Here is a 27,047-nt window from a genome sequence, read left to right as displayed (position 1 = left end):
AACCGGAACAGCCGCCCCCTGACGCTGGAGTGACGTTTGGAAGTTTTTCAGAGCTTGAGCCTTCAGTGCAGAGGAATGGAATTTCTGTTCCTTTGAAAAGAGTTCCGAGGTGGGGGGGGGGGGTGAGAGAAATTCAAAAAGTGCCCCCAACGGATTGTTGACAGAACCCAGGGGTCCTGGCAGTGGGTGGCCCAGACTGGGACAAAGAACTTTAGCCTGGCTCCCACCGGGAGTGTCTGGGTTACTCTGGCATCAAAAAGACTGCTTCTGCTCCAGAGGAGCCGGAAGGGCTTTCATCTTCCTGTTCAAGAAGGATGCCTGAGTACCTTTTTCAATGCCTTTTGTTGTTTCTGCGCTGCCCAGATTGCCTAAAATCCCTTGGATTTGACTGGCGTAATCTAGAGGAAGCGCCTCTGAACCTTCGCATCCTTCTGTCCTGTGGAAACATACCCGACTTCCCTCCTGACAGCCTGGAGATAGCTTTATCCATTTTGTCTCCGAATAGTGCCTTCCCATCGAATGGGATTTTGCACCAGTTTTGTTTGGAGGATAAGTCAGCCATCTAGGGTTTCAGCCACAAGGCTCTTTTCGCCATTACTGAATGCAACATGGATCTTGCCGAGCATCTGATTGTGTCAATGGCTGCTACCCCGACAAAGTCTGCCGACAATCTAAGCTCTTTCAAGGGTTTAATTATATCCTCCTTGGGGACATCCTGACGCAAAGCCGTCTCAATATTATCTGTCCAAGACCTTATGGCATTTGATACCGACATGAGGGCGATAGCTAGCTTACATGCTGCCCCCGCAGCTAAGTAGCTCCTCCTCAGCTCCAGATCGATTCACCTTTCTAGAGGGTCTTTGAAGGAAGCGGAATCCTCCATTGGCAAAGTTATATTTTTTGTGAGTCGTACAACCGATGCGTCTACCACTGGCAAGGAGTTTAGTGACTGCGTTCCCGACTGTGGTAAGGGAAATAGTTTATTGAATCGACCCAATGAAAGTTTTTTTATCAGTCTTTGATCATTCATTCTGAATGACTTGACTAATCTCACCCATCAATGGGAAGAGAACCTGCTTCCTTTTGAGGAATGGAAAGTAGCTTATAGGCTCTTGCAGAGGATCTTCTACCTCCTTCAATGCGATTGCAGTTTTGACTGCCTGGATGAACGGCTTTACGAAGGAGAGGCTAAAGCCAGAAGGTTCTGACTCTTCTGAAGAGTCCCCTGAAGAGTCTTCAGGTGGTGAATCTCTAGCTGGTCGGCCTGCCGGTGGCAGAGGTGTACTGACTGCTGAAGGACCCGAGAGATTGGGTTCTGTATCCTGAACCTGGGATATCTGCGGAGCTGGTTGAGCAGGGACCGAAGCCAAAAGCTCAGAGAAGGAGTCCTTCATTTTTTGCTTTAGCAGATCTACAGCGCGCTGATTTTCTAGCTCGTGGCATAGTCCGTAAAACAGTCCTTACAGACCCCTCTGTCTGGTAGCGGTGTAGTCCCACATGTCCAGCATTTATTTTTTCTATAGGTCCTGGGACCTCCGACCTGATGAGCGTAAGGAGTCGTCATCACGGTGTCTTAAAGATTTTCTGGACCTCTTGGAGTGGGCAGGGCTATGATGTAAGGAACTCATGTTTAAAACCAGTGAGCACACTTTTTTTTTTTTTTATACTCACGTATAGTTGGTCACATACCTAATAATAGTGTGAGGATCTTTGTTACGAGATGAATAACTCATTGCGGAGTTGGGCAGGAGGATCAGTTGCGGAAAATAATAGATAGGAAAAGGCTATGGGATCGTGAAATAGACAAACGCCTGTCTGCACCCATACAGACGAGCGTAAACACACAATTTTTTTTTTTAAAACTTACCACAGGTTGGGCTGGAGCACTTTGCAGGGCACAGCTGAAAATCGCTCTGACAGCCATAACCCTGACAACAGGGCTTATATGTGTGGACCAGGTGGGTGGGTTAATGAAAAAAACCCACCCCCTGGACTAAGGCTGGAAAGAAAGGGCAAACTGACCCTTTTTCCAGGAACCAAGATAGCCGCCAGCTCGCCGAACAACTGCGCATGCGTAGAAGACCGGTGCCCGAGACACAGGAATCCCTGCAACAGATTGCCGGGTCCCGCCCCGGACCCTACGCAATACAGCGGCGGGGACGCCAACCTGCACCACTCGCCCCCCGCCATTAAAAGGGAACATGAGAGGGAAGGCAAACAGCACGCGCCGCTGCATACCAGACCCTTCGATTTGTGAGAGAGGTGCTAAGCATGCCAGGGAAAAACGAAACATCCCTGGCAGGATAAAACCATCCTAAAGTGCGCATAATATGTGGGAACCACCAGGAAGATTACAGGAAGCTAAAGGGGAGAGGGGAAACATACCAAGGGGAGAGAGAGAGATTATGCTTTAATGTGATAATAAATGGGAAAAATAAAAAGAACCACTAGCCTGGGGATAACAGCAGCTGATCCTTCTGTGACTCGCTGACATTCATCATTACATGCTTTGGCAGATTGCGTTCCTGTGAGGAAACTCTGCAAGAAGACCCCAACAGATCCACAGAGGGGTTCCCAGACTTATTAGCGCTGTGAGCGGCCCAAGAACAGGGACTGCGCACGGGAAAGGCTAAACCCGGCGGACGCTGCCAACTGCAGAGGTATGGACGTACTGCTACTCTTCACCAGCACAACAAGGTATGAGGGGGAAAAAAGGAGAATGTTGGGGGAGGTACTATGCCTTTAATTTATGCTATTCACTAGTCCTGAAGGAGGAGTCGAGGCGGAGCTCTATCACAGGTATGCTGCCATGGAGGCACCAGGAAATAGTATTCATACCCCTTGAAATTTTCCACATTTTGTCAAGTTACAACCAAAAACGTGAATGTATTTTATTGGGATTTTATGTGATAGACCAACACAAAGTGGCACATAATTGTGAAATGGAAGGAAAATGATAAATGGTTTTTAATTTTTTTCTACAAATAAATATGTGGAAAGTGTGGGGTGCATTTGTATTCAGCCCCCTGAGTCATTACTTTGTAGAACCACCTTTCACTGCAATTATAACTGCAAGTCTTTTAGGGTTTGTCTCTACCAGCTTTGCACATCTAGTGAGTGACATTTTTGCCCATTCTTCTTTGCAAAATAGCTCAAGCTCTGTCAGATTGGATGGAGATCGTCTGTAAACAACAATTTTCAAGTCTTGCCACAGATTCTCAATTGGATTTAGGTCTGGACTTTGACTGGGCAATTCTAACACTTAAATATGCTTTGATGTAAACCATTCCATTGTAGCTCTGGCTGTATGTTTAGGGTCGGCCTGCTGGAAGGTGAACCTCTGCCCCAGTCTCAAGTCTTTTGCAGACTCTAATTGGACACAGCTGATCATGTGGAAAAGAGCTGCTGTGGTTGACTCTTTGTCCATATTTGTGATCCGAACAGAGGCTGTACCATTCGCCTACTTAACTTAAAAACAACAAATTCTGCCTGTGTTTCTTGAGACTTCCTCTCACTTCCTTTTCTTGGGACAACCTTTTTACCAGACAGAAATTGATCGAATCTCTCCAACAGGAATTCTAATGCTTCCCCACTCTTCAAAACTACACAGAAAGTTTCAGCCATAGATGCACTTTGCCCAACTCTTCCTTTGTTGCACAAAATGAAAAATCCATTGGTCAGCTTGCCATAAAAAATTATAATAATAATAAAAAAAAAAAAATCAGCTAATTATTGTAATTCAATTTCTGTGGCTCCAGGGTGTCATGGATACGCTTTTTGAGAAAGTGTAATCTCCCAGCACCCCTGAACAGAATGGTGCTCACAGATCATTATATGAATGTCACGCTTTCCAGGAGTGAGCCCTGGTTCACACAAGTCAAATCGGCGGCAATTGCCAGCAATGGCACCGTCCTAATCAGTGCGACGCTGCACTGATTTCAAAAAGTAATTACTGTACTACTTTTTGCGATTTCGGCCCGTGATTTACATTGACATCTGTGCAAATAAATATCTGAGTCCTATTGTGGAGATTTAATTTCCATTGCTTTCTTGTGGAAACAGCAGGAATTGAGAGGCAGTTATCCAAAGTGTGGAATCTACTTTTAAGCCGGCCATGCATGGGTTGAATTCCAAACAAATTTTCTTTCAAAATCGTAACTATGGATCTTTGTTCAGATTTTGCACCATTAATGGAATTTGTGCAGCCATCTATTATGAGTGATCGGCCATGTTGAATTAAAAAAAAACAAAAAAACACCAATTTCTAATCAATGATGGGAGAATCGTGCAATAAATATAATTGAAAAAGGAATGCATATAAGCTGTGACCTGGAAAGAAAAGAAGAATTATGGCCACAAAATTTCTTTTCTATAGCAACATGAGGTGAAATTGAAGGCGTGGTTGGTTGAATTTCAAAATCAGTGGTGGCACCATCAGATCACGTAACACACAAACATTTCTGATTTTCAGAAGAAAGCTAGTTTGGAATTCAACCCATGTATGTCTGGCTTTAAAACTGGAACAATTGATCCCATAGAAAGATTTCTTCTCCTGCGCTAGGGACTGCCCAAAAATTTGGATTTTCCCTCACATTCTGTGCTGATTATTATAATCACCAGAACATAAACAGAGAGAGTGCATTGGGTGAATATTGTCACAGTGTCCCAAGACTCTCAATAGCCCAGAAAAAGTTTTAGTTTTATTGTTGTCTAATGAGCTTCTAAAAATGAAAATGTCTACAGACAGTACATATTGGGAGTTCCTTTATAATAAGAACAGAAATAGTTTAAAATCAAGTTGCAATATTAATTTCTAATCTTTATAAATCCAGTTGTGAAAATGAATGAATTATCGCACGCTGGGGTAAAAATATAATTTTAATAGTACATGGATGTCTTGTTTGCCTTGTATGTACTGGCTTCATGTACAGATAAAACTCTTCAATGAGAATTGTCAAAGTGTTCCCCCTAGTGGATGAGTTACAAATGACTTCTTTATAACTATATCCTAACAAGGGCTAGATAGAAAACATCTGAATACTTGAATGATCACACGCTGGGGCAAAAATATAAATTTTAAATGATCAGGGATGTCTTTTTTTGCATCGTATGTTCTGGTTTTATGTACAAATAAAACGCTTCAATGAGAATAATCAAATTGTCAAAGTGTTTCCCATAATGGGTAACTTACAAATGACTTTTTTATAATCATACCCTAACAAGGACTGGATGGAAAACATGTGAATACTTGAGTGATCACACACTAGGGTAAAAATATAATTTTTAATATCCAGGGATGTCTTTTGGTTTGCATCATATGTACTGGCTTCATGTACAAAAAAACAAAAACTGTTCAATGAGAATAATCAAATTGTCAAAGTGTTCCCCCTAGTGGATAATTTACAAATTACTTCTTTACAATTATACACTAACAAGGGCTGGATGGAAAACATCTAAGATGAATTCTAAGGAATGGATATTTTTACATAGGTACATTGGTCCAGCTTGGACCAATGTAATTATGCATATACCATACCTGTTGTAATGTTCTAGTTCCAACATTCACCAGGTGACCAAAGTGGAATAAAGCCCTAGACATCCAGGGTTAGGACATCTGTGAGGTGAAGCTTTCTGGGATTGTGGGACTGAATAGGAAGAGTTTCAATCAAGGTGTATTGGAGTTTTGCATGTTCCCATAAGGTCATCATGTGTAGTAGGTAGATGATTCGATTTCCACATTGCTGCTTCACAGCATGGAGTTTAGACAGGTGTCATCCCCAGTTTCTCCACCTTAGTCCAGCAAGGGTGCATATAGGACCATCATGGACATCCTGGGTCATTTGTAGTTCCAAGTGATGTTTAGTAGGTCATTGTGTATCTTTTTAAGATAGGAGGCTAGCATGGAGATTGGTAAAGTCTCAAAATGGATAGTAATTTTGGTAAGATGGCCATTTTTATGATCACTATGAAGCCTAAAAAAGGAGATATGGTGGGATACCCTCAGTTTTAGCATTATAATTTTTATAGCTTGAGATTGAGCTGTAAACAACCAGCATCTTATGAAGATATGGGAGGGTGGCATGCTTTGGGTCAAAGTTAGAAGCACATCATGAGCACATAGGGTGATTTAAAACTCTGCATTTCCAACTAGAATGCCATGATTGTAGGGATAATTTCTGTTGTGGGTTGCCAAGGATTCAATACATAAGACAAATAAAAGGGAGAGAGAGGGCAACCCCTGTTTTGTTTCTTTAGAAAAAAAGCAAAGGGGTGAGAAGTTGAATACAGGGTCTTAATAAGGGCAGTATAAGGGGTATATAAATGTGTGCTGGCTCACAGATTTGTTATTGAGCCAAAGAGTGATTGGGATCTTATGTGTAAAAATAGGAAAAACAATCAGCGCAAAAGACCAATATGAATAAACAAAATGAAATGCTAGCTGAACACAAATAGGTAATCACAAGCCTATAGAAACAATACAAAAACAATGGGTATGTGCAGCGCAAATAAAGTAATAAATGAAACAGTGATATGCATATTACAACATTTATATATATTATAAATAAAAGTCCCAATAGTAAGACCAAGGTAAGGATAAAGTTCATCGTGAAAAAGGTGAGTTTGAATCCTCTGCTGGTGAGCGTGACAACAGAATCCTCCAGCTCCACCACACACACAATGGGCCAGATTCATAAATGAGATACGACGGCGTTTCTCCTGATACGCCGTCGTATCTCTGTTTCTATCTATGCGACTGATTCATAGAATCAGTTACACATAGATATCCCTAAGATCCGACATGTGTAATTGTTTTACACTGTCGGATCTTAGGATGCAGTACCACGGCCGCCGCTGGGGGGAGTTCGCATCGTAAACCAGCGTCGGGTATGCAAATTAGGAGTTACAATGGTTTTTCGCGTTCGCTACGTCGCCGCTAGTCAAGTTTCCCGTCGCAAAGTTACACTTTTTTTTGGTGCCTTAACTTTAGTCAGCAAGTGTATTGCTGTCTAAAGTATGGCCGTCGTTCCCGCGTCGAAATTTAAAAATCAACGTCGTTTGCGTAAGCCGTCCGGGAATACGGAAGTACGCTACCCGCGTCACCGTTCAAAAAATGACGTCACGGCGCACAAAGCACGGCGGGAGTTTCGAAACGGAGCATGCGCGGTAGGTCCGGCGCGGGAGCGCGCCTAATTTAAATGGCACACGCCCATTTAAATTGGCCCACCTTACGCCGGAGGCCGCGGGCGTAGTTTTCATCGCAAGTGCTTGGTGAATCAGGCACTTACGATGAAAAATTGCGGCGGTGTAACTTATCTAGGATAAGTTACGCCGCCGCGATTCTACGTGAATCTGGCCTAATGTGCTTACCAGAAAAGATGGACCTCTCTGTGGGAGAAGGTGATGTGAGCATGTATCCAACAAGGGATAATACCAAATGATCCATGCAGCAGGAGTGTCTCCAAACAGATGAGGAGCAAAACCAGGGCTGGCCTGCAGTTTCCATGATCTCCACTAAAAGTTGCTGGGTGAAATCGCATTGGAATGCATGACCAAAATAAATAAATAAAGGAAACAATCTAAATGGCCTCTGTATGTTTATTTGAATAAAAGGAGGGGGACATAAATAAATATATGCTGATGGTATTTGATATTTGTGATATTTTTATGACAATAAAAATATATTACACATACAGTCTTTTTATTGCCATCTTTACTCTTATGTTTTTTACCTCCTTTCATGCGAGCTGGTGACCCCATAGAGAAAGGCAGCCATTTTAGTTTTTTTTTCTCTGACTTCCGGTTCCGCTTTTGGTTTTTATAGTCACCAGCTTGTTACTTAACAGGCCGGGTGACACTTAGGCTCCACCCCCCGCTGACGAAGTCCAACCAGGACGTAACGCCACGTACGGGAAGAGGAGCTTATGCACGGACGTCACCTGCTGCCATCTCTCCGCTGGATCGATATATTCAGCTTCCACGCTTGTTCGATATTTTTGTTTTATCCCTGTGCTACCATCAGCGTATACCTTTTTATATGTCCCCTCCTTTTATTCAAATAAACATACAGAGGCCATTTAGATTGTTTCCTTTATTTATTTATTTTGGTCATGCATTCCAATGGGATTTCACCCAGCAACTTTTAGTGGAGATCACGGACACTGCAGGCCAGCCCTGGTTTTGCTCCTCATCTGTTTGGAGACACTCCTGCTGCATGGATCATTTGGTATTATCCCTTGTTGGATACATGCTCACATCACCTTCTCCCACAGAGAGGTCCATCTTTTCTGGTAAGCACATTGTGTGTGTGGTGGAGGATTCTGTTGTCACGCTCACCAGCAGAGGATTCAAACTCACCTTTTTCACGAGGGACTTTATCCTTACCTTGGTCTTACTATTGGGACTTGTTTCCCACCCGATACAGAACATAACTGTTAATTTCTCTAGGGGATTGCAAGCAGGTCCTTTTAGGTTGGTTGTAGAAAATTAGGCTGGCCATACACAGTCTGAATCTTGGCTGGTTCAGCAGGAACCATTAATGGGCAGGCTGAATGTAACAAGTTGATCAATCGATCAATCAACTTGGGTACAACCAGCCTGCTGGATTTTTTTGCGATTATCAGTAGCGGCTGCTATAGCCGCTAGCAATAATCACTGTCTTCCCTGCCGGAAGACGTCAATTGCCGATTCCCCTGTCAACACTGTGTTGATGGGGGAATCTCGCAATTTTTTTTCTTGCAACTATGCAATTAGCACTGTGTATGGCCTGCCTTAGGTAATTCTTCAGGCTGTCCAGAGGGAAAAGGGTTAAGCTAGGCTTAGCATTTTCCTGGTCATTTCTGGGCTCTGCCCTCCACCCTCAGCTGTCAATAAATAGGGGGAGGGCTCTACTCAAGGACTGTCTGTCATGCAGTGGCGGTGTGTCCATAGAGGGCGTAGGAGCGCCGCCCCCTTTCGCTCCTGCACCGCCACTGAAAACAATACATAGATTTATGCATTGCATGAATCTATGTATTGTCGCTGGCGCCACTGCCGCCCACTATTCAGATGGCCGGCCCCTTGGCGAGTCCCACCAATCTGAATAACGGCAGCTGGTTGGCTGTGGAAGTGTCTATCAGAGCCAGTGGCTCAGATAGGCTTTCCGATTACAGCCTGTGGGCTGTAATCGGCTTCCAAATAGTTAACCAGGGGACGCACGGGGTGTGCGTTCCCTGGTTAACACTGACACGCATCTCAGACATCATCTAGGGATCGTGGAGGAGGATGGATGACCGATAAGGTAAGTGCCGGGTGGGAATCTGGCGGTATTTTGGGGCAATGTGGCGGCATTTTAAAGGGGAAATGTGGCGGCATTTTAGGGGGCAATCTGGCAGCAATTGATGGGCACAGTGGCGACAATGGCATGACACAGTGGCTGCGTTTGGCATGGCACAGTGGCGCCAATTGATGGGAACAGTGGCGATGTTTGGCATGGCACAGTGGCGACAATTGAGGGGCACAGTGGCGACAATCTTATGGCACAGTGGCTGCATTTGATGGGCACAGTGGCTGCGTTTGATGGGCACAGTGGTGGCAATTGATGGGCACAAGGCTGCAATTTATGTTTTTTTCATTTGTTTGTGCCCCCCCCCAAAAATTTTGAGCACCAGCTGCCACTGGATCCCATGGACCTAGCCACAGGTATGAGAAAAATAAAGTAAGGTCTGATGTGACCCCTCTGACACTCCCATCCCTAGTAGTACACAAAAAGACAAAAGAAGTCTCTCTTTAGATGAGGTGAGAGAGGATTAGCCAATGTTCACAGCGAACAATGAGACACAATTAATTTATTTGTTTCTCAAAATGTTATGTAACGGGGCGGCAACAACAATGATTGTGAGTTACCCGGCATAATAGCCAATGTAGCCACAGGTATGGGAGAGCTGAAGGAGTTAATTAAAAGGCACACACGCGGTCCATGCTTAGCACACGGCAGGACCCCATTCTGTCACTGGGAGTGAGGTGACAGAGGAAAGTTGGAATAGTGGACAAGGTTAGCGATGTTCCCCTCTAAATACTACATTCTGAAGGCATGGTGTGCAGCAATACAGGGCAGAGTGTTTCACAAAAAGAATCTGCATGTTGTTGCATAGCTGTCCAAGGTGTACACCTCACTTCTAAGTCGAGGTTCTACTTCAATGTTGATCTTCACATGGCTTTGGCCCCGGCTGGTTCCGTGCATTTATGAGCACGTACATGCGAAGAGGTACCCCCCATGTGCAGGGTGAGTAGTCCCCGTCCCCACCCACAACCTGGTGTAGTTGGCAGGATATACGTCCTTACATGCACCTGAAGCCTAACCTGTAAAGAAACCATGGCTGTAGCAAGGTAGAACTTGTCTAGGCTTGCCCCAGTGCTCTGGTACATGAACACCAAGAGCTAGACCCAGATTGGTTCCTATGTAAGGCCCTGCATTCTTATTGGCCAGAAACCTTACGACGGGGAGGAGGGATAAAAGTTTGTACTCCATGTGGTGGTGCTGGACTATTGGACCACAGGATGGCCAAGCAAATCCTACCCTGAAAGGTTGCCGCCAAGTCCCACCAGAGCCAGCCACGTTTGACACCAGCCTTCTGTACCTACTGGTGGCCAGAATATTGCACTGCTGGTCGTTAGAGCGGGACATCCTGCGGCTGGTTTGCCTTCAGTGCCATAAGTGTACAGCTAACTTCCCCACTTGGACTTACTGCCTGACCTGTGGTACGTACCCATGTGAGGCTGTTGGAATTGGAGGAGACGCAAGACATGGGACCAGACGGTCTGACTCTGCTTCCACTATCACTTCGGCAGTTTGCACGGAAGCATGTTTTTATTTATATTGTATATATATATATATATATATATATATATATATATATATATATATATATATATATATATATATATATATATATATATACATATATATATATATATACATACATACACACACATATATACACACACACGGTAAAAAAAAAAAAAAACGCTTTTAAGCCCTGGTTCACATTGATGCTACTTTGAAATCGCTCTACTTAACCACTTGCTTACTGGGCACTTAAACCACCTTCGTTCCCGGAGCAATTTTCAGCTTTCAGCACTCTCACACTTTGAATGTTAATTACTCAGTCATACAACATTGTATCCAAATGAATTTTTTGTCCTTTTTTTCATACAAACAGAGCTTTCTTTTGGTGGTATTTGATCACCTCTGGACTTTTTATTTTTTGCGCTATAAATGAAAAAAGGCGGAAAATTTGGAAAGAAAATGAATTTTTCTTAGTTTATGCAATAAAATTTAGCAAAATATTAATTTTTCTTCATAAATTTTGGCCACAATTTATACTGCTACATGTCTTTGGTAAAAATAACCCAAATTAGTGGATATTATTTGCTCTTTGTGAAAGTTAGAGAGTCTACAAGCTATGGTGCAAATCATAAAAAAAATATCACACCTGTTGTACCGGTGCCTATGTCATTTCTTGGGGCCCTGAACACGCCAGGAAAGTACAAATACCCCCCAAATGACCCCTTTTTAGAAAGTAGACATTCCAAGGTATTTAGTAAGATGCATGATGAGGTTTTTGATGTTGTAATTTTTTCCCACAATTCTTTGCAAAATGAATATTTTTTTTATTTTTTTTTTCCCCCTCACAAAATTGTCATTGTAATAGGTTATTTCTCTCACATGGCATGTGTATACCACAAATGACACCCAAAAATACATTCTGCTACTCCTCCTGAGTATGGCGATACCACATGTGTGAGACTTTTTTACAGCCTGACCACATACAGAGCCCCAATATGCAGGGAGCACCATCAGGTGTTCTAGGAGCATAAATTACACATCTAACTTGTTGACTACCTATTACACTTTTGAAGGCCCTGGAGCACCTGGACAATGGAAATGCCCACAAAGTGACCCCATTTTGGAAAGCTAACACCCCAACGTATAATCTATGAGGCATAATGAGTCTTTTGAACGATTCATTTTTTTCCAAACGTTTTTGGAAAATGTGGGAAAAAAATGAAAACGCATTTTTTTTTACGCAAAGTTGTCCATTTATAAGATATTGCCAACACATAGCCTGTACATAGCAAAAATTACACCCCAAAATACATTCTGCTACTCCCCCTGAGTATGGCGATACCACATGTGTGGGACTTTTTCACAGCCTGGCCACATACAGAGCCCCAATATGCAGGGAGCACCATCAGGTGTTCTAGGAGCATAAATTACACATCTAACTTGTTGACTACCTATTACACTTTTGAAGGCCCTGGAGCACCTGGACAATGGAAATGCCCACAAAGTGACCCCATTTTGGAAAGCTAACACCCCAACGTATAATCTATGAGGCATAATGAGTCTTTTGAACGATTCATTTTTTTCCAAACGTTTTTGGAAAATGTGGGAAAAAAATGAAAACGCATTTTTTTTACGCAAAGTTGTCCATTTATAAGATATTGCCAACACATAGCCTGTACATAGCAAACATTACACCCCAAAATACATTCTGCTACTCCCCCTGAGTATGGCGATACCACATGTGTGGGACTTTTTCACAGCCTGGCCACATACAGAGCCCCAATATGCAGGGAGCACCATCAGGTGTTCTAGGAGCATAAATTACACATCTAACTTGTTGACTACCTATTACACTTTTGAAGGCCCTGGAGCACCTGGACAATGGAAATGCCCACAAAGTGACCCCATTTTGGAAAGCTAACACCCCAACGTATAATCTATGAGGCATAATGAGTCTTTTGAACGATTCATTTTTTTCCAAACGTTTTTGGAAAATGTGGGAAAAAAATGAAAACGCATTTTTTTTACGCAAAGTTGTCCATTTATAAGATATTGCCAACACATAGCCTGTACATAGCAAAAATTACACCCCAAAATACATTCTGCTACTCCCCCTGAGTATGGCGATACCACATGTGTGGGACTTTTTCACAGCCTGGCCACATACAGAGCCCCAATATGCAGGGAGCACCATCAGGTGTTCTAGGAGCATAAATTACACATCTAACTTGTTGACTACCTATTACACTTTTGAAGGCCCTGGAGCACCTGGACAATGGAAATGCCCACAAAGTGACCCCATTTTGGAAAGCTAACACCCCAACGTATAATCTATGAGGCATAATGAGTCTTTTGAACGATTCATTTTTTTCCAAACGTTTTTGGAAAATGTGGGAAAAAAATGAAAACGCATTTTTTTTTACGCAAAGTTGTCCATTTATAAGATATTGCCAACACATAGCCTGTACATAGCAAAAATTACACCCCAAAATACATTTTGCTGCTCCTCCTGAGTATGGCGATACCACATGTGTGGGACTTTTTCACAGCCTGACCACATACAGAGGCCCAACATGCAAGGAAGACCAACCGGTGTTCTTGGGACACATAGCATACACATGACAAGAATTACACACCAAAATACATTATGCTAAGCAAAGGGTAAACAAAAAATGTACCTGTGGTTTTAGTAGCGCAGTTGTCCACGGGACGATAGCACTGGTCCAGGCAGCAGGCAGGGACTTGGTCAGCAAAAGAAAATGCAATTGTCCAGGCAACAGGCATGATGGCATAGGTCCTACAGGCAGCAGGCAGAAGTAGGGCCTCGTTCAGGACAGAATGGGGACAGGGGTAGAGGCTTCTCCCACCCAAATCTCTTTGAAGCCTCCGGGCAACCAGACCCTAATCTAGAATGAGAAAACAAAAACAATAGTTTTCTTCATCCAGAAAAACAATTCTGGAGCCCCTCACATGTGAGACCCCTGTGCTTTGAATCCCACTAGTCCACTGGCAGGGTAAAAGATCAGTCCAAGAGGCAGGCAAAAAGAATGGTCAAACGGTCCAGGGTCAGTTCCAGATCAGGCAGAGGTATAAACAGAATCGGTAGGCATAAGCGTGGTCAAATAACAGTCCAGGGTCAGTTCCATATCAGGCAGAGGTATAAACAGAATCGGTAGGCAAAAGCGTGGTCAAATAACAGTCCAGGGTCAGTTCCATATCAGGCAGAGGTATAAACAAAATCGGTAGGCAGAATCGTGGTCAAATAACAAGCCAGGGTCAAATACAGAGCAAGCAGAGGCATAAGGGGTGTAAAGGTAAATGGCAGGAAGTGACTAATAATTTAGTAAGGAATGATAACGGCGGAAACAGCCGTCTATGCAGAGGCCTGGTTGGGAAGGGCATTGGGCACAATAAAAACGGGTGTCTCTTCTCACTCTATCTTTGGAGCACACCCGGCATTTTTTTTGGGAATTTCGGCCTGTTGGTCCGGGAGGGATTTTATCTGGGAAGTGGCGCTCGTAGAGTCGGCTTACCACATCGGATCGAATGGTTGCTGGTGGGTTGCTGGTGTATAAAAGGGCAGTGGTGATTTCCTCCTGGAAGTAAAGGTAGGATTTGGGTCTTGGAGTGGATTTTCGATATAATACGTACGTGTTGTATATGGCCAAATTGAATAAGTAAATTGAAACTTTTTTATACCACTGGTATGATCGTCTTGTGGAAAGGTAGGGCTCGATCATTTGATCATTGAAATCGACACCCCCCATGAACTTATTGTATTCGTGGATACATTTAGGTTTCTGGATTTGCCCATTCCTCCTTCTGATGGTAACGCATGTATTGTTGTGGATGGTAGAAAGCACGTACACATCCCTTTTGTCCCTCCATTTCACGGCCAGAACTTCCTCATTGCGTGCACTCGCCGTCTCCCCTTTTCTTAGCTTCTTGGTGACGAGGCTTTGAGGAAAGCCCTTCCGGTTCGACCGTGCGGTGCCGCATGCGGGTGTCTTCTTTCTATACAAGTTTCGGAAAAGGGGCAAACTTGTGTAGAAATTGTCCACATACAAGTGGTAGCCTTTCTCCATGAGCGGGTTTAGGAGTTGCCAAACAATTTTCCCGCTGGTTCCTATGTAGTCTGGGCAATTAGGGGGGTGTAGCTGGCTGTCCTTTCCTTCATATATGTTGAAGGCATAGGTATATCCGGTGGCACGGTCACATAATTTGTAGAGCTTCACTCCATAGCGGGCCCTTTTGGAGGGCATAAATTGCTTTATGCCGAGCCTGCCAGAAAATTTGACAAGTGACTCGTCAACACAGATGTTTTGGTCCGGGGTAAACAACTGGGGGAAAATTTGGGAAAAATAATCTAGTAGTGGCCGAATCTTATAAAGTTTATCAAAATTTGGGTCATCTCGGGGAGGGCACTGGGTATTGTCACTGTAATGTAGGAATCGCATAATCATTTGATATCTGGACCTGGGCATTTTTGAGGAAAAGACGGGCATGTGGTATATGGGGCGTTTTGACCAATATGAACGTACTTCGTTTTTGTGGTTTAGTCCCATACAGAATACGAGGCCCAAAAAATTTTTAAACTCTTCCACTGTAAGGGGTCTCCATTGGAAGGGACGGGCATAATAGGATGTGGGGTGACTGGAAATAAATTGTTGGGCATAGAGATTGGACTGGGAAACAATTGAGGAAAGCAAGTCCTCAGTAAAAATTAAACTGAAAAAATCTATTGGGGCAAAATTTTCTGTGTCCACTTGGACTCCTGGCTGGGCCGTGAAAGGGGGAATGTTGGCTTCTCCTGAATTAGGAGGAAGCCACAAGGGGTACTGAGGGGAATAGGGAAGGCTGGCATGGGACCTACTGGTACGTGACCTTGCTTGACGAGGTGTTGCGGTTCTGGTGGATGGCACAGCAGTGCTGGTGGATGGCACAGCAGTGCTGGTGGATGGCACTGCCTCCTTAGCAATACGCCTTCGTCTGGCGGGCGGACCCTCTTCCTCCTCTTCTTCCTCTTCTTCCTCTTTCTCCTCTTCTTCCTCTTCTTCCTCCTCTTCCTCATCTTCCCCCTCTTCCTCCTCTTCCTCATCTTCCCCCTCTTCCTCCTCTTCCTCTTCACTGCTAACTATCGGCTCATAGTCAACATCAGATCCGGCGTCTGACCTTGCGGAGGAATCCGAATCGCAGGGCTCCCCGTTGCTCTCGTCGGCCGCAATAATTTCGTATGCCTCCGTAAGTGAAAAAGATCTTTTAGCCATGACAAAAGATGGCACGTGGCACTGATGACACTGACAGGTGGCACTGACGGCAAATGGGACTGGCAGATGGCACGGGCAGATGGCACTGATGGCAGGTAGCACTGATGGCAGGTGGCACTGATGGCAGGTGGCACTGATGGCTGACGGCACTGATGGCACGGGCAGATGGCACGGGCAGGTGGCACGGGCAGGTGGCACGGGCAGGTGGCACTGATGGCAGGTGGCACTGATGGCAGGTGGCACTGATGGCTGACGGCACGGGCAGATGGCACGGGCAGGTGGCACGGGCAGGTGGCACTGGCGGCAGGTGGCACTGATGGCTGACGGCACTGATGGCACGGGCAGGTGGCACTGGCAGGTGGCACTTTTGGCAGATTGCACTCTTGGCAGATTGCACTTTTGGCAGATTGCACTTTTGGCAGGTGGCACTGATGGCAGGGGCAGGTGGCACTGATGGCAGGGGCAGGTGGCACTGATGGCAGGGGCAGGTGGCACTGATGGCAGGGGCAGGTGGCTCTGATAAATGCACTGGCTGGTGGCACTGGCTGATGGCACTGGAAGGTGGCACTGTAAGGTGGCACTGGCAGGGACTGTGGGTAGTGTTTTGTGTCACTCACTGTTTTTTTTTTTTGACTGTAACGGATGGATGCACTGTAAAAGGCTTTCTCTCCTCACACGCGGTCTGTGTGTAAGGAGAGAAAGCCGGCGATGAGAGATGATCTCATTTGTTTACATTCGAGATCATCTCTCATTGGACGGCTAGATCGAATGCTGAATGGCCGCTGTGATTGGCCATTCAGCACGATCTGTGATTGGCTGTGTCCGAGGGACACGGCCAACACAGTTTTCTGCAGAAGCGCGCTCGCGAGGACGCGCTTCCAGCAGAGAAACGACAGGCCGTTTAAAAACGGCCACTTGGCACTTCAGGTCCGCGCTGCAGACGTATTTTTACTATAGCGCGGATCTGAAGTGGTTAACTTGAAGTAGCGTGATTTCATAGTAGCAAGGTCAGCGCAATTTCAGCTACTACTTAATAGACATCTGTGTGGCTTCATGCATAGATTTCTATTGAAATGACACCTGAAATCTGCAAAAATAGTGCAGGAACTACTTTTGCAAATTGGTGTGGCACAGCAACATCGGTGTCGCACCGATTGGAACAGTGTCATTGCCTCCAATAGGCTGCAACTTTGAGAGATCAAATCGCTCCAATGTGAACCTAGGCTTAATCAGAGTATAGCATCAAGTCAATTAAAAGAGGGGGTTGTTAATTCATTTCAGCTGCTTTAATGTTAATGAAATTAACAACATGTGCACTATATATGAAACAATGAGACGACTTCCAAAACAGGAATAGCTTTACAGGTGCAAGATATTTTTTTCCCTACAAATTTTTTCTGTTTTTCACTGGTTTTGCATTTGGTTAGGGTCAGTGTCACTACCGGTAGCACAAGGCGATACCTGGACCCTATAGACTGGTTGAACAGGCAGTCCAACTTCTCCAGGATGGCACATCAATATGTGCCATTGCCAGAAGGTTTGCTGTCTCAAGAGCATGGAGGAGATTCCAGGAGACAGGCAGTTACTCTAGGAGAGCAGGACAGGGCTGTAGAAGGTCCTTAACCCATCAGCAGGACCAATATCTGCTCCTTTGTGCAAGAAGGAACAGAATGAGCACTGCCAGAGCCCTACATAATGACCTCCAGCAGACCACTGGTGTGAATGCCTCACCAAACCATCAGAAACAGACTTCATGAGGGTGACCTGAGGGCCTGCCCAACAACCTCTAGTGAGCCACGTGCTCACTGTTTCGACACCGTGGAGCTCAATTGGCATTTGCCATTGAACACCAGATCTGGCAGGTCTGCCACTGGCACCCTGTGCTGTTCATGGCAAATACCAATAGAGCTCCACTGTGTCGAGCAGTTAGCACAGGGCCCACTAGAGGTTGTTGGGCGGGCCCTCAGGTCACCCTCATGAAGTCTGTTTCTGATTGTTTGTTCTGAGACATTCACACCAGTGGCCTTCCAGAGCTCATTTTGTAGGGCTCTGGCAGTGATCATCCTGTTCCTTCTTGCAGGCATGCATACAAGCAAGTGGGGGCCATACAAACTACCGAGTAACATTTTGAGTTGCTGCAATGAAATTTCAGCAAAATGAACTAACCTGCTGCATCATTTTTTCACTTAGATTTTTCAGGTCTTTGCATTCAGCCCTCTGTAGGGGGATCATTTATTTTCATCAAACGATGTGGCTTCCCAACACATTACCCAGTATATATCAGTATAGATATCCATCATGACATTTTCCCCCATTGAGAACTGATGCATTTTCAAAAAGTTTCTTACATTTTTCTGAGCAGTATGTGTATATATACAATGCTGTGAAAAAGTATTTGCTCCCTTTCTGATTTTTTCAGCCACATTGGAGAGTTTTCCAGCATGAACAGCCTGTGTAAGGGCATGATACAGCATCTCAATTGGATTTAAATCCGGGCTTTGACTAGGCGACTCCAAAAACCTACATTTTGCTTTGTTTGAACTATTTGGAGGTGGACTTGCTATTGTTTTTTGGATCATTGTCCTGCTGCATAACCCAAGTGCACTTGAGCTTGAGGTCACAAACTGATGGCCGGACATTCTCCTTTAGAATTTTTTGGTAGAGCTCAGAATTCATGGTTCCATCAATTATGGTAAGTCGTCCAGGTCCTGAAGCTACAAAGCAGCCCCAGACCATCATGCTACCACCACCATGTCTGACTGTTGGTATGATGTTCTTGTTATAAAATGCTGTATTAGTTTTATGCCAGGACACACACCTTCCAAAAAGTAAATTTTTTGTCCCATCAGTCCACAGAATATTTGCCTGAAAGTCTTGGGGATAATCAAGATGTTTTTTGGTAAATGTGAGATGAGCCTTTGTGTTCTTTTTGGTCAGCAATGGCTTTGGCCTTGGAACTCTCCTATGGATGCCATTTTTGCCCAGTCTTTCTTATTGTTGAATCATAAACACTGATCTTACCTGAGGCAAGTGAGGCCTGCAGTTCTTTAGATGTTGTTCTGGGTTCTTTTATGACCTGCTGGATGAGTCATCGTCATGCTCTTGGAGTAATTTTTGTTGGCCGGTGTTCTATCGAATAGTGCCCCCTGTTGAAAAGTGCATGCACAGTACAGAAGAGCATCCTGATCAGCTGATGTGATGTCACCATAGCGCATGTGCACATCGTAGGAGGCATTGTTCGATGGGAGATAACAGAATTGAAAGCTATACAAACAGCAGAGGGAGACCAAAGTTATCAGACTGTTGCAGAGTGGGTTGTGGCTGTGTTGAACGACGGGTTTTGTCTGTGTTGCAGCCCACCCTTAGACACAGGGAAAACCTGCCGTTCAACACACCAAAAACCTGCCCTGCAACACAGACAAAACCATACCTTGAGCACACTGTTAACCTTCCCCGCAACAGCAAGGCACAATCTGATAAATTCAGTCTCCCTCTGCTCTTTTGCATAGCTTTCAATTGTGCCCATCAAATACTGCCTCCTGTCGAAAAATGCCTACTACGATGTGCGCATGCATTATGGTGATGTCACACCAGCTGATCGGGAAAGCAGCTGGAGTGCCATTCCATACTGCGCATGCATGGGCACTGTAACGGCTACCCACTGGTGTGAGGGTCTCAGCCGTTGGAGACGTCCTTTTCCCTGGCAAGCTGCGATATGCAGGTACCGCCGGTATATCCCATCGAACGCCCTTCCAAGAAACGAGACGTGCTACGTTTGAAGGGTCAAGCAGACTGACTTTATTTTCCACATTTTTCCTCCTTATATCTGGTTACAACTGTACAGAAACAAATGACACTCCCCCCCTCATCACACACTAAGGCTAATTACTAAACATTCTTTAATTAATAACAACAAAACCTTCACCCACTCCGTCTCCTAGGCAGACGTTTCGTCTCCGCATACAGAGACAGTGTTATCACACATAAACAGTTTTTAGCATGCATAATTATAGTTCTGAGAGCAGACCTGGGATTAACACCTGTCCATTAAAACACCTTTATACAAGGACAATGGACTGCCTCCCAGGCCCTGACGCAATTAGCATGTCACTAGACTGAGTCATAGAATATTGACTGGTTGGGGTCACAATTAACCAACATCTTGTAGTCTCTCAAGATCCTGCAATTATTATCAATGTCCAGGCAGAATAGTCCATAATCCGTTACACTGCCCCCCTTTTGTGGAACACTCCGGCAGACCCGGATTGATCCTTTTCGGATCAACTTGGGGATGTCCGGTCTGCTGTTAGGGTAAAAGTTCCGTTTGCCTGGACAGTCCGTCGGCCTTCCCATTGGCTTACCAGGTCGGTAGCTGATGGTGACGGTGAATAATAGAATTCAATTCTGGAACAGTCACTTGCTTTGCTCTCTCAATGGCTCCCAAAACCTGTTGCTGATGCTCTTGGGACAAATACGGCACCACCTGGATGCAAATCCCATTTAATCTTTTGACAATTTCCGCCTGTTTGTGCATTTCAATGTTCAAGCCACGGGACATCTCATAATACGTGACATAGTGTCGTTGCATCTCTGATTTCTCACTGGCCAACTTGTCACATTCCCATTTTAGACTGTGATATTGTGCCGGATCTACAGTACATGTCGGGGAAGGTAGTCTTACCCGGTTCTCAGCAGCAAGTGGGTTGATTCCAGCAACGCGGGTGGTCACGGCACAAGCAGCAGCAGGTGTAGGTAAATAAGCCGAAGTCAGAGGGCCAATGTCGTTGCCCAGCACCACCTCGGCAGGTAGGTTGTCCATGATACCAACTGTGGTCTTTCCTGACCCGGCTTCCCAGTCTAAGTGCACCCGGGTGGTGGGTACGCGAAATACAGCACCCCCTGCGACCCGGACGGCAACTGTGCGAGTTGACACGTTCTCTGGCTTTACCAGATGTTTTTGAATCAGAGTGATAGTAGTCCCGGAATCTCTTAGACCTTGTGCTACTTGTCCATTCACTCGTACCTCCTGACGGTGATGCCGACGGTTATCCGGAGAGGCCGCTTGTATTGGGTCTGCCTCATACCAAATTCCCAGACATTCCTCAGGGCCCCCTTCGGTCTCCAGGCAGTGGTCCGCAGAGGGACGTGATGGAGTGACCTCTGTGTTGGGTGTTGTGCGTCTCCAATTGTTATTTGTAGCTCTCAAAGGGCAATAACGAGCAATATGTCCAGTGTCGCTGCAGTGATGGCACGTCACCCTAGGCGAATCCCGGGGGTAGTTGCTAGGCCCCTGAGGACGTGGTGGGACTGGAGCCCGAAACTCTGGGCGTAGGGTGACGGTTGGAGTACGCGGTTCTACCTTCTGAGCCAGCCGTGTAGTACCCTGGCTTACTTTCCTTGTTTCCGCGTACTCATCTGCTAGCCGAGCCGCCTCGTTTAAGTTAGCGGGCCGGCGATCTCGTACCCAGTCTTGTATGTCTGCGGCCAGGTCTTGAAAGAAATGTTCCATTAGGAACAGCTGCAATACTTCCTCCCCGGTGTTGGCCTTGCACCCTTGGACCCAAAGGGATGCCACCCTTTGTAACTGGTTGGCCCATTCCATGTGGGAGTCCACAGCCATCTTCTTGGACTCCCGGAAGCGCCGGCGGTAGGCTTCTGGCGTTACGGCGTATCGGGTTAGCAGCGCCTTTTTAACTTGCTGGTATTGTAAAATATCCTCTGGAGCAAGAGCCCGAAAGGCTTCATTGGCTTTGCCCGACAATTTCCCCGACAAAATAGTGACCCATTGGTCTGGTGGTACCTGGTGTAGTGAGCACTGCCTCTCAAAGTCCGCCAAATATCCATCGATTTCCTCCTCACTTTCTACAAAAGCTTTAAATGCAGTGAACGGTATTTTCTTTCCTGTAGCAGCAGGTGGGGGGGTAGGAACTGCAGGTGTAATGGGCTGTCTCGCTCTTACCAGTTCCAGTTCTTGTCCCCTCTTCGTTTGTATCTCTTCCCTTGCTTCCCGGAACAGCTGGTTGATTAGTTCCACGGACGTTTCTGGATACAAGGATAATCTCCGCTGTACAATCCCAGTAATTACATCTTCTTTGCTGACCGGTGCAAGGGGCTCCGTTCCTTCCATGGATCCATCCATTTCGTCCAGCTCCAGCAGTTCAGCTATCAGCTCCCTCCGTGGTCTGTTGCTGGCGCTCCTACCACGACTCTCCAATAGATCTTTTAGTGTGGATCTTTTCAGCCTGGCGTACTGCGACTCCATTCAGCACTTGCTCTTTGGATAAAAGGACCATCCCACCGCTGCCAACCAATGTAACGGCTACCCACTGGTGTGAGGGTCTCAGCCGTTGGAGACGTCCTTTTCCCTGGCAAGCTGCGATATGCAGGTACCGCCGGTATATCCCATCGAACGCCCTTCCAAGAAACGAGACGTGCTACGTTTGAAGGGTCAAGCAGACTGACTTTATTTTCCACATTTTTCCTCCTTATATCTGGTTACAACTGTACAGAAACAAATGACACTCCCCCCCTCATCACACACTAAGGCTAATTACTAAACATTCTTTAATTAATAACAACAAAACCTTCACCCACTCCGTCTCCTAGGCAGACGTTTCGTCTCCGCATACAGAGACAGTGTTATCACACATAAACAGTTTTTAGCATGCATAATTATAGTTCTGAGAGCAGACCTGGGATTAACACCTGTCCATTAAAACACCTTTATACAAGGACAATGGACTGCCTCCCAGGCCCTGACGCAATTAGCATGTCACTAGACTGAGTCATAGAATATTGACTGGTTGGGGTCACAATTAACCAACATCTTGTAGTCTCTCAAGATCCTGCAATTATTATCAATGTCCAGGCAGAATAGTCCATAATCCGTTACAGGCACTTTTCAACGGAGGGCACTATTCGATAGAACACCAGCCACTCCTGGGAAGGTTCTCCACTGTTCCAAGTTATCTCCATTTGTGGATAATGGCTGTCCCCGTGGTTCACTGGATTTCCAAAGCCTTAGAAATGGCTTTGAAACCCTTCGTAGACCCATACATGTACATTACTAAGGGGGTTATCCTCAAAAGAGATACTCCGACTTAACTGCTGTTCAGTCTGTGTGTAACTTTGGAAACGATCCTCAAAAGGCTTTTTCCAAAGTTACACAGAAGATCCGGCATGTGTAATTGAATTACACTGCCTAATTTTAGGATGCAGTACCGCATCCGCCGCTGGGGGCATTTCGAGTCGAAATGCCGTTGCTAGTATGCAAATTAGCACTTAAGGCGATCCACAAAGCTTTCTAGCTTCCTTTTTGCGCCGTAAGTGTTATTTTGCAAGTGTAAAATTAGGGCTCGTTTTACAAAGTGTAAAGTTAGTAACACCTTGTAAAGGCCCATTCCAGCGACGGCATTTGGTATGCTTTCCCGAGGGAGAACTCCACGGCAATTTGTAAAAAACAAAACCGGCATGGGTTCCCCCCCAGGAGCATACCAGGCCCTTAGGTCTGTCATGGGTTGTAAGGAGACCCCCCCACGCCAAAAAATTGACGTAGGGGGTCCCCCTACAATCCATACCAGACCCGTATCCAAAGCACGCTACCCGGCCGGCCAGGAAGGGAGTGGGGACGAGCGAGCGCCCCCCCCCCTCCTGAGCCGTGCCAGGCCGCGTGCCCTCAACATGGGGGGGTTGGGTGCTCTGGGGCAGGGGGGCGCACTGCGGGCCCCCCCACCTCAGAGCACCCTGTCCCCATGTTGATGAGGACAGGACCTCTTCCCGACAACCCTTGCCATTGGTTGTCGGGGTCTGCGGGCGGAGGCTTATCGGAATCTGGGAGTCCCCTTTAATAAGGGGGCCCCCAGATACCGGCCCCCCACCCTAAGTGAATGGATATGGGGTACATCGTACCCCTACCCATTCACCTGGAGGCAAAAAGTAAAAGTTAATAAACACACAACACAAGGCTTTTTAAAATATTTTATTATTCTGCTCCGGACGCCCCCCCTGTCTTCGTTATTAGCTCAATTACCAGGGGGGGCTTCTTCTTCCGCTCTCCGGGGGTCTTCTCCGCTCTCCGGGGGGGGTTTCTTCTTCCGCTCTCCGGGGGGGGCTTCTCCGGACTCCGGGGGTCTTCTTCCATCTTCTCCCCTCTTCCGCTCTTGACTCGGCGAACCCCGGTTCTTCTGCAGCTCTCCGGTGCCTTCTTCTTCAGCGCTGGCTGCCTGCTATGTTTGTGTGTTAGCTCGATTTCAAACAGGCAGCCAGCGCGGTCTTCTGTGGCGTCAGGGTCTTCTCTTCCTTTCTTCCGATGTTGCCTCGTCGCCGGTTGTCGCTGCAATGATGGAAGCGCGCCTTGCATCACATTTATATAGGCATCACCGTCCCATCATGCTCCGGCAGGTACCCACGTGGTGGGTGCCTACCCACGTGCACCCACCACGTGGGTACCTACCGGAGCATGATGGGACGGTGATGCCTATATAAATGTGATGCAAGGCGCGCTTCCATCATTGCAGCGACAACCGGCGACGAGGCAACATCGGAAGAAAGGAAGAGAAGACCCTGACGCCACAGAAGACCGCGCTGGCTGCCTGTTACTAATTGAGCTAACACACAAACATAGCAGGCAGCCAGCGCTGAAGAAGAAGGCACCGGAGAGCTGCAGAAGAACCGGGGTTCGCCGAGTCAAGAGCGGAAGAGGGGAGAAGATGGAAGAAGACCCCCGGAGTCCGGAGAAGCCCCCCCCGGAGAGCGGAAGAAGAAACCCCCCCCGGAGAGCGGAGAAGACCCCCGGAGAGCGGAAGAAGAAGCCCCCCCTGGTAATTGAGCTAATAACGAAGACAGGGGGGGCGTCCGGAGCAGAATAATAAAATATTTTAAAAAGCCTTGTGTTGTGTGTTTATTAACTTTTACTTTTTGCCTCCAGGTGAATGGGTAGGGGTACGATGTACCCCATATCCATTCACTTAGGGTGGGGGGCCGGTATCTGGGGGCCCCCTTATTAAAGGGGACTCCCAGATTCCGATAAGCCTCCGCCCGCAGACCCCGACAACCAATGGCAAGGGTTGTCGGGAAGAGGTCCTGTCCTCATCAACATGGGGACAGGGTGCTCTGAGGTGGGGGGGCCCGCAGTGCGCCCCCCTGCCCCAGAGCACCCAACCCCCCCATGTTGAGGGCACGCGGCCTGGCACGGCTCAGGAGGGGGGGGGGGCGCTCGCTCGTCCCCACTCCCTTCCTGGCCGGCCGGGTAGCGTGCTTTGGATACGGGTCTGGTATGGATTGTAGGGGGACCCCCTACGTCAATTTTTCGGCGTGGGGGGGTCTCCTTACAACCCATGACAGACCTAAGGGCCTGGTATGCTCCTGGGGGGGGAACCCATGCCGTTTTTTTCTTTGAAAATGGGCATGGAGTTCTCCCTCAGGAATGCATGCCGCTGTCATTTTTTTTATCCCCGACGCAACTTTAAGCCGTCGCGATCCTCAAAACTCGGCGTAACGTAACTTCGCGCATGCGCAGTACGGCCAGCGCGCATGCGCAGTACGGCCGGCGCGGGAGCGCGCCTCATTTAAATGGGACTCGCCCCATTTGAATAGGAACGCCTTGCGCCGGCGGAATTTTAGTTACACAGCCTGAAATTTCTAGATAAGTGCTTTGTGGATCAGGCACTTAGGTAGAAACTTTAAGGCAGTGTAACTTAAATTGGAATTTTTAAGTTACGTCAGGTTTTTGTGGATCTGGCCCTTTGTTTCTAATCTGTTCTTGAATTTTTTTAACCACTTCAGATCCGCGCTATAGTAAAAATACGTCTGCATCGCGGACCTGAAGTGCCAAGTGGCCGTGTTTAAACGGCCTGCCGTTTCTCTGCTGAAAGCGCGTCCCCGCGAGCGCGCTTCTGCAGAAAACTGTGTTGGCCGTGTCCCTCGGACACAGCCAATCACAGATCGTGCTGAATGGCCAATCACAGCGGCCATTCAGCATTCGATCTAGCCGTCCAATGAGAGATGATCTCAAATGTAAACAAATGAGATCATCTCTCATCGCCGGCTTTCTCTCCTCACACACAGACCGCGTGTGAGGAGAGAGAGATTACAGTGATCGTTACAGTGAAAAAAAAACTAGTGAGTGACACCAACACTACCCACAGTCCCTGCCAGTGCCACCTTCCAGTGCCACCTTCCAGTGCCATCAGCCAGTGCCACCAGCCAGTGCATTCTCATCAGAGCCACCTGCCCCTGCCATCAGAGCCACCTGCCCCTGCCATCAGAGCCACCTGCCCCTGCCATCAGTGCCACCTGCCCCTGCCATCAGTGCCACCTGCCAGTGCCGCCTGCTCGTGCCATCTGCCATCAGTGCAATCTGCCATAAGTGCAATCTGCCATCAGTGCCACCTGCCAGTGCAATCTGCCATCAGTGCCACCTGCCAGTGCCACCTGCCCGTGCCATCTGCCCGTGCCATCAGCCATCAGTGCCACCTGCCATCAGTGCTACCTGCCATCAGTGCTACCTGCCATCAGTGCCATCTGCCCGTGCCATCTGCCAGTCCCATTTGCCGTCAGTGCCACCTGTCAGTGTCATCAGTGCCACGTGCCATCTTTTGTCATTGCCAACGATGGCTAAAAGATCTTTTTCACTTGAGGAGGCGTACGAAATTATTGCGGCCGATGAGAGCAACGGGGAGCTCTGCGATTCGGATTCCTCCGCAAGGTCAGACGCCGGATCTGATGTTGACTATGAGCCGGTAGTTAGCAGTGAAGAGGAAGAGGAGAAAGAGGAAGAGGAGGAAGAGGAGGAAGAGGAAGAAGAGGAAGAAGAGGAGGAAGAGGAAGAAGAGGAGGAAGAGGAGGAAGAGTGTCCGCCCGCCAGACGAAGGCGTATTGCTAAGGAGGCAGTGCCATCCACCAGCATTGCTGTGCCATCCACCAGAACCGCTGTGCCATCCACCAGAACCGCAACA

This window comes from Rana temporaria, chromosome 1, assembly GCF_905171775.1.
Source record: "Rana temporaria chromosome 1, aRanTem1.1, whole genome shotgun sequence".
In the NCBI taxonomy this organism is placed as follows: domain Eukaryota; kingdom Metazoa; phylum Chordata; class Amphibia; order Anura; family Ranidae; genus Rana; species Rana temporaria.
The sequence above is the reverse complement of the archived record's forward strand: the minus strand, read 5'-3'. Positions refer to the sequence as shown.